At 35.8% G+C, this 15,439-nt stretch overlaps 1 protein-coding gene across 1 annotated transcript in view; it reads left to right on the top strand.

The window, feature by feature from the left end:
• The window catches only part of LOC143362462 (cilia- and flagella-associated protein 276), a 28,660-nt gene continuing 13,221 nt past the window's right edge, over positions 1 to 15,439 (top strand). The window contains exon 1 of the mRNA XM_076802667.1: positions 1 to 82. The gene's annotated coding sequence lies outside the window, so the exon portion shown is untranslated. The remainder of the gene's footprint in view (positions 83 to 15,439) is intronic.

The raw sequence follows: 15,439 nt of genomic DNA, 5'->3' as shown, positions 1-15,439 counted from the left end.
GCTAAGAAAAGTTTGTCCAGTCTATATTCTGTGATCTTTCTAGCATTATCGTCTGTAAGGAGATTATAATTTTTCTAGAAAGGTGTGTACCTCTTATTTTAGTGTTTGTTTTTATCAGTGTGTTTATCATAGTTTACCTTCCATTAACAATTGGTGCGCAAATAATAATAAGATGTTTTTTCATGTTGTTATAAACCAGTATTTATCACACTGCATATATAATCTGGTGTTTAATTTGAGGATTTCGTAGTAACACACCTTATTTATTATTTTTATCATGCTACACATGTAACCGAAATAACAAGGTAATATTCTACATATTTTAATATGAAACGCAATGAAGTATCTATATTGTATTCTTACAACAATACAATTACCAGTTGGAAGAAAGTTTTTGTAAATTATTTTTCAAAGTGAACTGTTTTGCATTCCAACACGATATCTGAATATTTTAACTTTTTGGCGCAAAGGATTGGTTTGTATTACTCGCGAAGAAAATAAGGAATCCTTTAAATTTTATTCAACATTTTTGAAATTTTTGCATAAATTTTTTTTGTCTGCAGTCGTCCTATGCTATAAAGCGGCAGCTTTATTGCGTATTAAAAAATCGGAATTTATTGGAAGAAATAATATGTATAAAGAAGAAACTGTGTACCTCGAACCCATACACCAGAAAATTGAACACAATGATCCAATGTGGGTTGCAGACATTTGCATTTGTAGCACAGTTGATCGTCTAAAATATGACAAAGAGCTCAGCAGACACTAATGAGCTGTTATTTTATTTAGAACTTGATGGAATCTCGTAGGGTTCGCGTCTGGTTATAGCATTAGAAGAAACTCGATACCATCGTGCCGTTTTCGTGCCCGTTTTCGCAGTGTAATCACAGAGGCGAGTGAGGACCGATCGCATAGTCATAATATTCACAAGTAGGAACAAGTCCCACAGGTGGAGTGATCAAAGTTTCCTAGCCGCGTAACAACGTGGCTGTCGCCGTCAATTTCTACCCAATATGTCACGTAGAAACTACGGAATTGCCCGTAGGGCGTCTTTGATCTCGCAGCCCCCCAGAAGCGTGCCTGTCCACCTTCTGAAAACTCACCCTCCGTGTCGTGTGCCACGTACGCGGCCGCGAGGGTTGCTAAATCCAATTTTATTGTTTGCACGCTCAGGAAATCCGGAATTACACGATCCCGACCGTGGCACGTTAATCGCTAGTACGCGACGATTTTGAGAAATTTAGTCATGTCTCGTAATCATCAATGCAAACTTCGACAGGTGGAATTTACTTCCAGATACAGCGTTTTTCGCTTACGGTTAAGGAGGTTGTTCTGATTTTGAATGACATTTTTTTTTACCAATTTTTCGAAATTTCTTTAGAAAAAGTTATTAATCGTTTTGTATTAGGATTTTGCATACATATTTATGTGTATTTGAAGTACTTCAACTACGTGTTTTTGTAAAGTAAAAGGAATAAAAATTACTTCAGTTATGTATCTTTTTATGGAGTATATGTTATAAAAATGATGTGATCTGTAATTTTCGAATGAACTTTTTTATTGAAGCACATATTACAATAAAAATTATACGAGGTCTAATGTTGAACGTCTATAACTAGACCGCGGATGTTTATGCAAAATAATAATTGTCTAAGTCAATTATAAAAGACTACCGTTAAATAAAAGTATATTTCCCTTTTAATCATCTTAGAAGGTCGGAAATAATCCGAAAATATTTTTTTGAACGTTTTCAGACAAATTGTTTAAACTGTGAAAGAAATTCCAGAAAGATTGATCTTTGAAAGTTTACAACCAGAATAACCCGTTGAACACTTCTGCACAACTAAATCGTACTTTGTAATTAACAAATTCAAATTGTCATAGGCCATATTAAGAAAATCAGAGTGGTAGATTTCGTACTAATAGCCGAAACATTTCTTCTAGAAAAATCAAACGAAAATATTATCAATTTTTGTTAATATACAGGGTGAATCACGAATCGTGGCCAGTAGAGATTACTTTGTTATTAGCAATCCGATCGAAAATGTTTTTAAGCTTTTGCATGGTTTCAAGAGAGCTTTAACGTGATTATAAAAATTATTTGTGACCTCTTTCTTTTATGTTTTTTCAAGGTCACCTTGAATTTTTTGCAAATAAACAAAAGCTTTTGGGTCGAGAGAAATGAAAAAACTTTGTATTACAAGGAGTATCATATGCTACGCCGTCGTACGCGTTCTAATGTTGTTGATAAATCGAAATTTACCAACCTTAATTGTAGCGATGTTCAAAACATTGTCCACAAGCTGCAATGCATTTGCGTAGACGGTGAATAAAAGATTGTTTAGCATTTTTTATGACCTCTACACTGATGGCTGAGCAATTGAGCATGCGTCCACAATCCTTCGTCGCATATCTTCCGGTATTGTTGGAGCATCTGCATAAACTTTTTCTTTTAATGTACCCCATAAAAAGTGATCTAATGGGGTAAGATCGGGCGAACGAGCTGGCCAATTAACTACACCACCATGGCCGATCCAACGTCCAGGAAATTTTCTGTCAAGTATTTGATGGGCTACCATAGTATAATGTGCGGGGCAACCATCATGTTGATACCACATCTGAGTATGATACATTATCGTACATTATACATTAGCATACCTTTGTCCATTTACGGTACCATTGATAAAATAAGGACCAATTATCCAGTTCCCGATGATACCACACCATACATTAACACTCCATAGTCGTTGACGTTCCACTTCTCGTAACCAATGAGGATTTTCTACCGACCAGTAATGCAAATTTCTGCAGTTTACTTGACCCTGATTTGTAAACATCGATTAGTCCGTAAAGAGTACTTTATCAAAAAATGAAGCTTCAGTCTGGAGTTGCTGTAATGCCCACTGACAAAACACTATACGATTATGAAAATCATTTCCATGAAGTGCTTCATGTAATCATACATGGAAAGGATGAAAACGGTGACGATGGAGAATACCCAAGACACTTGACTGAGATATGCTACACTCATGTGCTATTTGACGGGAACTAATCTGTGGATTATTTGCTACTGCAGCTAAAATAATACGTTCATTTGCATTGTTCGTTTTAGATTTTGGATAACTTTTCTTTCGCGGAAGTAAACTACAAGTCCCCCGAAGTGTTTTCAATATCCGCTAAAAAATGCATCACGAAGGGTGACGTTTATCGAGAAATCGTTCAGCGTATAACTGTTGAGCTAACACTGAACTTTTCGTCGATACTGTAACTTATCATTAGAACCTGTACGCTCACGAATACCGCAAATACTACTAACGACATACTTGTTCAGATATCATTTAGATGTGTTCCAATGTACTCAACGAAATGTTTACAAACAGTATTTTTCTCGACCCAGATGAAAAAAGTTATGTTCCGATATTTAACGAATTCGTCTTGAAATCCTCTAACAGATAGGCGTAAAAAATTATATGTTTATTTGCAAAAAATTCAAAGTGACCTTGAAAAAACATAAAAGAAAGAGTTCACAAATAATTTTTGATAATCACCTTAAAGCTCTCTTGAAACTATGCAAAAGTTGATAAAAACATTTTCGACCGAACTGCTAATAACAGAGTAATCTCTACTGGTCACGATTCGTGATTCACCCTGTATATGTTTTCCTGTGTTTTACAAATATGCAGAAGCTACATATGAATGCATGAAATCTGCGGCCTATTTATAAGATATAGATGAAAATTAACAGTATATTTAAAGCTTTTGTTTATTCCTGTGTTAATATGGAACTGGATAATAATAATCTGTATTAAATCTTTGTCTTACTCAGACCAGCACTTTTTCGCTACACAACCACGATTCGACTACTTTTCCATTCCTTTTCGAGCAATATTCATATTTTTTCTTTATTTACAAACGCTAAATTTCATTCGTTCAAGTATATGCTACAGTTTCACTCTTCTTACACCAGTTTCATATTCATATCTTGCGTACTTCATTTACTGCAGTATTAGTTTTTTTCTTAAATCATAACTATTATGGATTTTTACTAAACAGAATAACTTGTTTAAAATTTGACTGAACGACTTGGATTTATTTTTGGAAAGTTAAAAGGATAGTAGACAACATGTATATAGGTAATTTTGTAAGCACTTCAATTGGTCAGAATAGTGGAAGAACATTACAGGTTGCACTTTACAAATCTTTTGTCCAGGGTTGTATAGAACATTTTAAAAATATGTTTTAAAAATCTTTTAATTTATGGCAGTATCGCTCGAAAGTCGTGGAAATTTTCAGAATCAACAGTTACGGATCTACAAATCTGTATAATCCAATCTCGTTGAAAGTAACTAGCCCTTCTTTTATTATTCACTAATAATTTAGAGAAGTATGTTTTAATGGACAAGGCAAACCTATAAGAGGCGTTTCCGGGTAAAAAGAAGCAAAGACCGTTCAGCGTCGACAGAAAAAAAAACAAAAAGATCAGCAGAAGGGCAAAAAGTTGAATTGGCGATCTACGTTTGCCACGATCATAGATCATTCCATTGTTGCAAAGGGGGTGTGTGTATATACATTATAACGGGGACATAATGGCGCACCAATGTGTACACACAACGGGGACAGAGGCTATACAGAATGTGTGGTGTTTGGTCTCCATTAATATCGGATCGACTGGATGGTTACTGCAGGCCATCTCTTGTATCTCTCGCGTTTTTTTTTATAGGGCCATATGTCTCCTGCGTATCGCATCCCAGCGCGGGCCGCTCATTTGTCAGCACGCAATCTGGCATTGTTGCGATTTGATGCCGGCAGTCAAAACACGTGTGCAATATTCGTTTCAAAATCGAACTTGTTTTTTTCACAGCGAAACATTTAAATGATTAGGAACAGGGATTGTAAGAATTAGGACAATGTTGAAAGGTTCCGTTTAATTCCATTTTGGAGATACGGTCTTACTGAGCGCCGTTAATTTTAGACAATTTATGAGATAAAAGATAATTGCATTATTACTTATCAATGTTTTAAAACTTGGTACGTGTTTGGCTGCATTTCAAGTTGATACAGTGTAAATTTTATCCAATTGTCTTTTTTATTTTTCTTTAAATTATTGTGTGATTCCCGAAGCTTGGCCTTTTACACACTCTTAACATAGAGACCCCTTTGCCTTGTGAACTAGAATTATGTCAATATCGACGACAGTTCTTTTCTTATTAATTGAAGAATTTTCAATTTCAATGAGTTTCTGCTTTAAAAGACATCATTTTAGTTCATAAGACAAACAGATCTCTATTTCATATTTGCGTAACATTTGAAGAATATTGATGAATGCATTGCTGAGATATCATGACCGTCATGAAAAATGATATGCTGTGAGAATCATGTAATAATTTAAATAATATTAAAGATAATTATGTAAAAAATATACAGAAAAATTGCACATACATGAAATTTTAAGATACTTGATCAGTAACCTAACCATTTTTTATCTCACAAATTGTCTAAAATTGATGGCATTAAATGGGAATACCCCCTTAAATTCAGATAAAGAAAAGTTTTCGAAAGTAAAACTTTTTACTTTGAATACGACTTTGAAAATTTATGAGAATAAAAGTTTGTCAGTAACAGGGACAGGTATTTTATTTGTCAATTTAGTAAAGTTGTCAATATGACCAGTACTGAACAGTATCCAATGAATGATACTACAACGATATTAAATAATTATTATAATAACATTTATTTGTGGTATTATATAGGGTGCGGCCGAACAACGCGTACAAGCAGGCAGGGGGTGATTCTACATGTAAATACAAACCGAAACGAAGGAATAACATTTTTTTCATTTGACGCCTCGTTTTCGAGAAAATTGAATTTAAAGATCCGTCGGGTTCGTGTGCTTTACTATATGTAGAAAGTCAGAGTTGGGCATTATTTAGATAAAAAATTATTTAAATAACGATTCGAATAAAAGATACTTTATCTTTATTCGTTATTTGAAGGTTCGAGTAAAAAAAGTATCTTTATTCGACGAGTATCGGATAAATAATTTTATTCGACGAGAATTTATTCGACGAAAAAGATAATTTTTTTTATTCGAAGCGGATTTATTCGAACTTCGAATAATTTTTTCATCTTTTATCTGTATCTTTTATTCGAAGGCTTCGAATAAATCTTCGAATAACTTTTGCCGAGCGCCGAGCTTCAAAGACCCAGCGACGACACACGACATACAATGTAAGCGGATGGAGAATCGCGCACGAACGAAAGTTTAAACTTATAGATTTTTCAATATATCCTCATGAAATTGTGACGAGCGAATGGAGAGGATTTTCCTGATGAAAATGAGGTCAAATTCGAGTGTAATCGAACAAGTTTCACTGATACGTAATGTTACGATAAAAATTACAATCTCATTAAAGACAGTCCAAATGATGTCGTGTTTGGACTCATTTTGATCGGGATAGGCTTTACAACTCATTCGTATTAACAATATTGTTCTGATTATAAAACATAAAAGCATAAATTGCCAATAATGCACGATTCTCCATCTGCTTACATTGTAGACTGTTGGTCGGTCGCTGGTCTTTGAAGTTCCGAGCTCGTAGAGTCGCGAGATATCGGTGTGAAAGAACTACCAATCCAATTGCAAAACTTCATTGTTTTTCATGATTTTTTTATGGGACTTGCGCCAACTAATTCGTGGCATTCTTCTGATTAAAATGACACTAAACACGGTACAAATTGGACTGTATTTAGCATTTTTATCCGTAGATTTATTCGAAGGCTTCGAACAAATCTTCGGATAACTTTTGCCAGCTCGACGAATAAACGGCGACGACGGCCGACGAGGACCGACGAGAGCCGAACGTTGAAGACCCAGCGACTGCCAAACGGCATACAATGTAAGCGGATACAAGTTATTCGGCCGCACCCTGTATAGATACTTCACAGTTCGAAGTTCGTTTGTGTTTCTTTTATGGAATTCCTTTTAAATAAACGTTCTAAGATCATTTGTCTTTACGGAGCTTTTATTATACAGATTCTAAAAGATCTATTTGTACAAGAAATTAGTTCAGCCTATTAAGTTCAATGGTGTGAGTTCAATGACGTTGAGAAACACTCTCCTAACACATTGACTGTCACGGGAGTCAGAGAAATGACTTGCGCAACCTTTTTACCAAACTTGACAATCAATTTTTGCTGGAATCCATTAAGTAAACGAAATCTTATTAGGATCTACGAGGTGTGAAATAGTTATAAAAATCATTGTTATGGTAAATTTTGTCTTCTTTATTAAATAAGATTTTTGATTCTGTGAAACTTTTATGGGCATTTGCGTGGTAGTCATCGTGGTAAAAAATGTTCCTTTGTCGGTACGTGGACTTAGATAGAGAAACATTGTTTATAAAGAGTAATTAATACTATTTATATTAATTTTATTAAACAACTGTTTGACGATTATAGCCGTAGTATGTTTGCTTGAACAACAAGTAATTGCTGTCGCTTGCCATCACATAAACGAAAATTTGACGGCGACAATAGATAGCGGATCTTTCTGCAAAATAAAAATTGTCCAAGTTAATTGTAAGAAACCGAAGTTAAAAAACGTCGTGTGAAGAACGTCGAAAATAATGTAACATTGTCCTTATATTAGTGACCTTCCCATTTTATATTTGACCTATTTGTTTTTGTTATAAATGCATAAAATTCGCAGTCCAGCCATTATTTTCGGGAATGAAACGAATACATTAATATATTAACACTTGCATGCCTCGAGCCGCCACAGGGGGTGAGGTAGGGGCAGGGGACTCCTCGAGCCCATACTCTTCTTTAATCATTTCTCCCAAAAAAGTTGTTTTTTCAACAAAACTTTTGTAATACTTAAGTGTGCGATACTCTCTGAACATTTTGCATTGTATCTGGATGTACATTTATAAAATAGAAAGTAGATATATAACTTTATTCTCTCGAAATGAATATTCACTTCTGATTGCATTGAATGCTTGACTGTAACTGAAAATGCTGCATCGTTCCTTGCCAATCAGTTCTGTGATTCGATTTTTAGTTCTGGGATTATTTGTTATTCTTTGGAGATAAAGGGAGCGTTGGGGTAATTTCTTTCCTACAGCAACGGGACTTCGGAATATTAAACTTAGATATACAAACGACAATAAATCATTTTTTGAGAATGTTTTACCCAAAAAAATAGTCTCAATTTAAAGTTTTCCATCCTGTCGGCTCCAAAAGTTATCCTCTCCTCCCCCGCCCATTGGGAGTGCTAGGGTTAAATGGGTTGATAACAAAGACAATGATCGTAGAAAGAGGAATAGAAGCTCGAACAGCAGAAAACATCGGAAGGCTACGGAACAGGGGGAATCCCCACGATGTATAATATCAATGGTCGACGGCTGGGTGGCGATGATCGTATCACATTAGCAGTGAAGCGTTCTATGAGCGACTACCACCACTGCGACCACGTCTATGCAAGCTTGGGGACCCCACGAACGTATATATTATAAGCTGGAAGTGTCACCCTAACTGCGGTGCCTCGGTGTAAAATAAACGATACCTAATTATATGCGTCCCGTCTGCGTGAACGCTGAACGCGCGAACCCCCGAGCAAGTGCGCGCGAAGGTGGTCTCCTGCTTAATGGGATTACAAAATTATAATTTAGATTGATCGTCCGTGAACGTTTTCTTTTCTTGCGTGTAGCAAACCCATGCGTCAAAACGCGTTTCGCTCGAGACATTTTTTAGAATTTTGTCACCTCGACGTAACTGTTTCTCTCGCGAAAGTGTCCCAGTGGTTGGTGTTGGCTACTCATTGTCAGATGAGACACCAAGAAATAAATTCCAAATTTATAGTATAGTTTGTTCTAAAAATTATGTTTTGCGGCACAGGTGACAATTAGATTGCGAATTTTATGTATTCATAATAAATTCATGAGATACCAATTGTTTGATTGGTTGTTGGGATATTTTTATGAATAATTACTGTACACTTTGTTTAACAAATCACATTTGTGGACGGGTAATGATTAATTCTACTCTGGTAGATTTTATCTATCTTACATTCTTACATCGATTCTTACATCGTTCGATGTGTGTCGATTTTTTCTGCATCAACCGATTTCGATGAAATTTTCAACATGTGTATAATTAACATAGATCTACAAAACGCATATTTTAAATTTTCATTACCGGGCTCATTCATTACCGCGCATTATGTAGTAAACCAATGCTCCTAATTTCTAAAAAATAAGTCAGGTCGTTTGCTCCAAATTTAAAATTTATTCTGTCTTAAAGGGCGTTCGAATACTTTCGTGAGTAGCTGTTATGTAACACAGGTTACAATTAGTCTGCGGATTTAATGTATTTTCGATAAAAATGGCTACTCGGATGAGAAACCAAGAGATGGACTCTGAATTCTTCTCCAAGGCTAATCAGAAAACTATTAGGATATTTTCATAAATAATTGCTGTACAGTTTATTTAATCAATGACCTTTCAAGGCGGTCAGTAGTACATTCTATTTTGGTAGAGTCTATACGTGACAACTAGACTGCAGATTTAATGTATTCGTGACAAAAATGTGTAGGTGAAATACATAACCGTCAGATCATATTACTGTGAATCTATTAATTCCTTGTCGTTTCTTTCATGACTGTTACAATTAGAACTAATCTGTTATTCAACCATTTGCATTGTATTTCAAAATCGGCCGCGAACTTTTACAATCATCTAATATCCCTATGTCGTGCGGTGACACCACGTTGGTGTCCCGTGAAAATAATCGGCTAAATGCCGGTGACACCACGTTGGTATCGCGAAATGATGCGAACGAGTCCTACCGGCGCCAAACAAAAGAATTCAGATTATGCATGCGGACGGCATAGTGATATTATACAGATTGTAAAACATCTATATTGCATGAAAACGCTTCTTAAAAAAGTTTAAGAAGTAATTGGAATTATTCTTTCCTTAAACATTTCACGGCAACACTGCCTTAGGGCCGGGGGTATACATTTAGGAGGTCGAAAAGTGAGCTTCACTTTGAGAATTTTTTTTAGTTCAACAAATGATTATATTAAAAGGTATACAAGTTGTGCCACACTTTTATCTACAAAATACTAAATTTTCGTTAAAAAATATTTAATAGAAGTGGGGTAGCAACCATGTTTATGAGACGGTTTTTCAAGGAAGGCGTTCGCGCTAACAAATTGTACTGCTATTTTTTATCCGAATCAATCAAGTAAATTCTCCAAAAGCCGATTTCGGTTATCTCTATTTTTCACAAAATGACGTACATTTGAACATAAAAGTTGTTTTTTGCACGAAAAATACGATGGTTTTTTATATATCATATTAAAAAATAACTATGCTGTTTGGGAACAAAATCCTATAACAAAAACTAGATAATTGTGTCAAGCATGCTTGTGAACAATTTCAAAGAAATTGATCCAATAGTTTTTGAGATAGGATGGTTACCGTTTTGAGGAACTCTGTTTTGAGAAAAACGCGTTTGAAGTGCATGTTTTCATGCTCACGTTGAATCGTCGATGCCCGGACCATAACTTTGTCAATTTTACGAATTTTGCATTGAAATATCGCCAAAGTATAGTCGAATGGTTACACAATCGAATAAAAATATTTTTGAAAAATCGAATTTTTTTATCCATCTAAGTGTATGTGCATTAGGGTGGACTTTAGCTATACCTAGTGACATTTTTTTCACGCCGCCTCCTGTACTTGTTTCAGTGGGTGACAAAATAATCCTTCAAAAGATGAAGTTAATCGGATAGGAGGAAGACGTGGCACATTCACGTTAAAGTTACGATAAATATAAAATGTTATATGAATGGGTATATATGAATGAACGAAAGACTTTTGATTACGACCAAACGTTCTTCTTGTGCAAAAATATTTATGATAATAGTACCACAATGTCATTTTTTCAATGTAACAAATAACCAATGCTCATATTTTTGTACATATATATTACATATTTTATTGAAACTATCAATTCTTTTAGCTTTGTTATTATATTAATTAAAACCGTAGACTCCTGGTGCTCGAAAAGAAAATTGTGGAACGGTTTCATTAAAAAACAAAAATTATTAGTAGTTCAAGAAACTCTCGATAGTCTTCGCGTGGTTGTTTAACTTTCAAATTGTACGATGCAAAGTGTATTATTTCGAATGCGTTGTCGAGTGATCCTTTAACATCATCTTCAACTTCCGATCTAAAATTAAATTTATTTATTTCAGACCAAAATCCTTGAAACAGCTTAAATATAGGAATGTTAAGTCCAGATGATTTAAACATTGTTCCCTCAAAAACACGCCGCAAAGCTATTAGCAATTAACAATTGGAACGCGTCGTTCTCACCGGTATTATGCTTCGCGAAAACGGACTTGTTAGCGGGAAGGTGGTGGGCAGAAATTAGAGAAATTAGTTTTATTCGTACAAAGTGTGATTGAATGCATGCAAGGAATTATGATATTATTGAAGGTATGAAATACTTAACATTTTGTACTCTTTACATTTAGCGTGCAGTTATTTCTATTTCAAAACTTTTCATTTGATGTGCTACGTCACCCCGATGCCCAATCGATCTAAAATTTTATACATATGTATAATTTTTTCATGAAAAGGAACCAGTTTAGGGGGCAGCGCATAATGGTCCATATTGAGGAATTAGCTGTTCACAAAGATTTTAGCATTGTTTCAAGACTTGAAGCCATAGTAAAGTAGGTAATTGGATTCGTCCTGACGTCAACTATAACATTATAAAGTAAAAAATATATAGTGACAATTAAAAACTCAAGGTTACATTAATTGTTTATTTAAAAAAGAATTTTTTTAATTTTTTATATTGAACTTTATAAAAGAGTGATTATAAGAGAAAGAACACATTTTTGTCAGAGCACTGGAAATGCCCGAAAAATTGCGATAAGATGTGAATAATGAATGATATTTAGTATATTATTATTATATTATATATTATGCATGATTTTATAGAGAAACGTGCACTGAAAATAATGCACTTTGATACAATGCGGAACTATATGGAACTCGAAAGATATCCTTTACCAATGATAGAAAACTTTTTAGATTCTCTTTAGTTTGCTGATCATTGTTATTTTGAATAAATTATAAATATTAAATCTTAGTACTCGAGATGTACTCTCAATATAGACAAATACTATTCAATTGAAACAAGAATGGACACGCAATATTATATAGATTCTCCAGGATATCAACAAGAAATGAGGTACTTTTCGGTGAAAAATTTTTACTAAATCTCGTTAATTTCACCGTTTTCGAATGTCATGGACATTTATAAAGCAATGTACATGCAATAAACATCGATATGAGCAAGTTGCTTTTTTATCAAATGAACAAAAGATAATGAAGTTAATTCCTCGATTTGGACCACTGTGTGGCGTGCTCAAAATTTCATAGTAGAAAAATAAGGTTTACCCTATGTGCATCCTTCAGTGGCAGATGCAAGACTGTACAGAATTTCTTCAAGAACGAAACATTATTTTTTATTTCGCGAGTGTCTTCTATCGTTACGAGAATTGCATCGCGAGCACCGTAAATTTTTTCTGGTTGGATCGATGAGCGAGAGAGCGAGAGATAACGCGACTGTATTCGAGCTATGCTACCACGGGGAAAAAACGTTCGAATCTCGGAAAATCAAAGAGAACGCGTCAAAATGTTCGGTCTCGCGATCTGGCCCCGCAGTTTCCGCGTAATCCAAGTGGACGCAAGTGTGCGTGTGAGAGAGGCATAATTTTTTGTTAATCATCGCGAACGATTTCAGTGTTGTCAATTGCGTTTAAAAATCTCGCCATGCCACGCCGCCGGCTTCGACATCTGGATATATGTATATACCTATACATCGGTGTATGCAGAGGTATCTGTGTCGCGGATCTCGTATTTTTTTCCCGTCCGCTCCGCTTGCTGCCAAGAGGGTGGCTTGCAGTGGGTGTGCCTGGCGATGATTAATTAGCGTTTGATGAATATGTATGAGAGAAAGGCAGCCAACTCCGCTACACGCGCAAACACAGACCCGACCAGGCACATCCCCCGCGTAACAATAACGTCCAACCCTCTTCCGCGACCCCCGATTTCTCTCTCTCTCTCTCTCTCTCTTTCTCCCTATTTTCCACCCTCTCTCTGTTTCTTGCGCGCGTGCGCTATCCCTTCCCGCCTATGGTTCACCTCGACGAATTCTGCGACTCCTCCGTGAGCTGTATAACAATGCGTTTTCGGGCAAAAATTTTGTTAGAGGACGACGTTGCCTCCCCATCTGTTATGATTTACGTCGGACCTGTAAATTCGGGATGCATACGGAATTTTGTTAAAATGTGTTACGAAATGACAAACACGCTGTAATTTAGTGGTCGCCGCACAGTGCTCCCGGCGCTCTTACTTTTGCGATGGACGAAGAGAACCAACCCTTGAAACAGTTCCGTAAATAACATAGTAACAATAGCATTGTGTGGGAAAAGCTCTGAGTTTTTCGAAGAAATGTCAAGAAAAAATGGAAACTTTTGACTCGTGCGAGGGTTAAGTAAAAAAAGGCGGACACCATTTAAAGACGAATAACCTTTTTGAAATTGTAACCTTCTTTGAGATGTTAGAAGGATTAGTTTAGTAGGTAAAATGTTGGGCGGAAGAAAATTGTCATTTACGACAAAAATGAATAGATCAAATGCTAAACTGGTAATACCCCGTTTATATAACTTTAGTCTGTGACAATCGACTTTGAAAATTTTGATTTTGCATAAAAATGCGCGGTCTAATAATAATTGATTAAAATTTTTTGACAGTTATCTTTTCAAACCCAAAAAGTTGGAACTAAGAATACATAAACATTTTGTTGAAAAATTGAAGATCTTCAGAGACACCAGGTTAACATTAGGATTACAAAACATGTAAATATTACTAATATCATTGCAAAGATTACAACGAACGACTGTTGCGAATGACAACTGCAGGGTTAAAAATATAGAATAGCGTCGCTTTTGCGCATAATAGTTTCGACGACACAGCTGGAAACATATAATTGGTTGATAAATTTCAGCGAGGCAAACAAAGGGGTCTCTTTAGCATTGTCTAGCAGCCAATTTTATGGTCCCGTACTGTTTTAAGAAATATGCCTGCAGTCGATTTAGGGAAAATCTCGGCGCACGGGTGGCATCGTGCATTGTTTCCCGCGGGCGCGTCAACGTTTTTCATCGATACCCGTCAGAAACGTAGAGTCTGGCGTTCGTATCATGGCAAAATATCATCTCCGGATGTGGTGAAGGGGTTTAGATTCCGCCAAAACGCGAGGCTGAAAGGCTGCCGCGCGGATTGTTCGCGCCGCGAGGAGAACAATGCAAACAATGGCGGGGACGTAGCGCTGCGGTGAGACCCGGCTTACGCGGTGAATACAATTACATTATGAACTCGATTACCATTTAAATGGAAACAAACGTGAAATGCTAAAATACACCGATGACTCTCCGCCTCCGCGCCGCGCCGGTGAGCCCGCGCCATAGCCTCTGCAACACACGCGAAAATGTGCAACCACCATCCGGGTCCTCGATCATCGGTATGCAAATTGCGTTTCACGTGCAGGGGTACGCGTCTCGTTCACCCCCCACCCTCCTCCACCCTTTGCTTCAAAAACTGTCAGCCGTGAGAAATTTTAGGCGGTGCAGAAATCTTCGACATTTTATATTTTTATTCAACGCTCTCGGAAATTACAGTAGCGCTCGCTTAAATTCACAATTTTTGGAATCCCGAAGTTCATTATGAATAATCACGTTTTTTATTATTTTGTTCCAATAATATTCTAGAACCTGCACAATTTTTCCCATAGGAACATTTGGTAAATTGATTTACATAACAGGATTAGAATGAGAAAAAATATCTCTGAATGAGCAAATTTCTCCGAATATAAGGATGATTTATTAAAGTTAATTATATTTTACAACTCTTAGAATGAACCTTGACTTACGTAATATTCTTTTTCCTGGTCTCGTATATCTATAAAAAGTAGTTAATTATTTACAATTAAACCATTCGGTTTTGCTGTAAATAAGGTTCAAGTGTTTGATTATTCATAAAACAATGCCGAAACAGCAGCTTACTTTGAATATTTTATTTAATACTTTGTACAACGATCTTTGTTCTTAATTATAGTTAATAATTTACTTTCAATGATCGTGTTTATAATTTATTAGACATTGGATCATCGGTGATTTTAAAGATGAAACTCGAATCTTTAATTCTACGTTAGTTTATTCATTAACAAAATTTTTTAACGCCTGTACGAACGTCTGAATATGCAAAATATTCGAAAAAAGTATGTACACTTCCTCAGCCCTTTCCGTAGCGTAAAATATTTTGTTGAGAAAAACGAACGATAGGTTCGAAAGTAGTTCTCC

The sequence above is a fragment of the Halictus rubicundus genome, chromosome 2 (genome assembly GCF_050948215.1).
Source record: "Halictus rubicundus isolate RS-2024b chromosome 2, iyHalRubi1_principal, whole genome shotgun sequence".
NCBI classification, from domain to species: Eukaryota; Metazoa; Arthropoda; class Insecta; order Hymenoptera; family Halictidae; genus Halictus; species Halictus rubicundus.
This window is presented reverse-complemented; position numbering and strand designations above follow the sequence as displayed.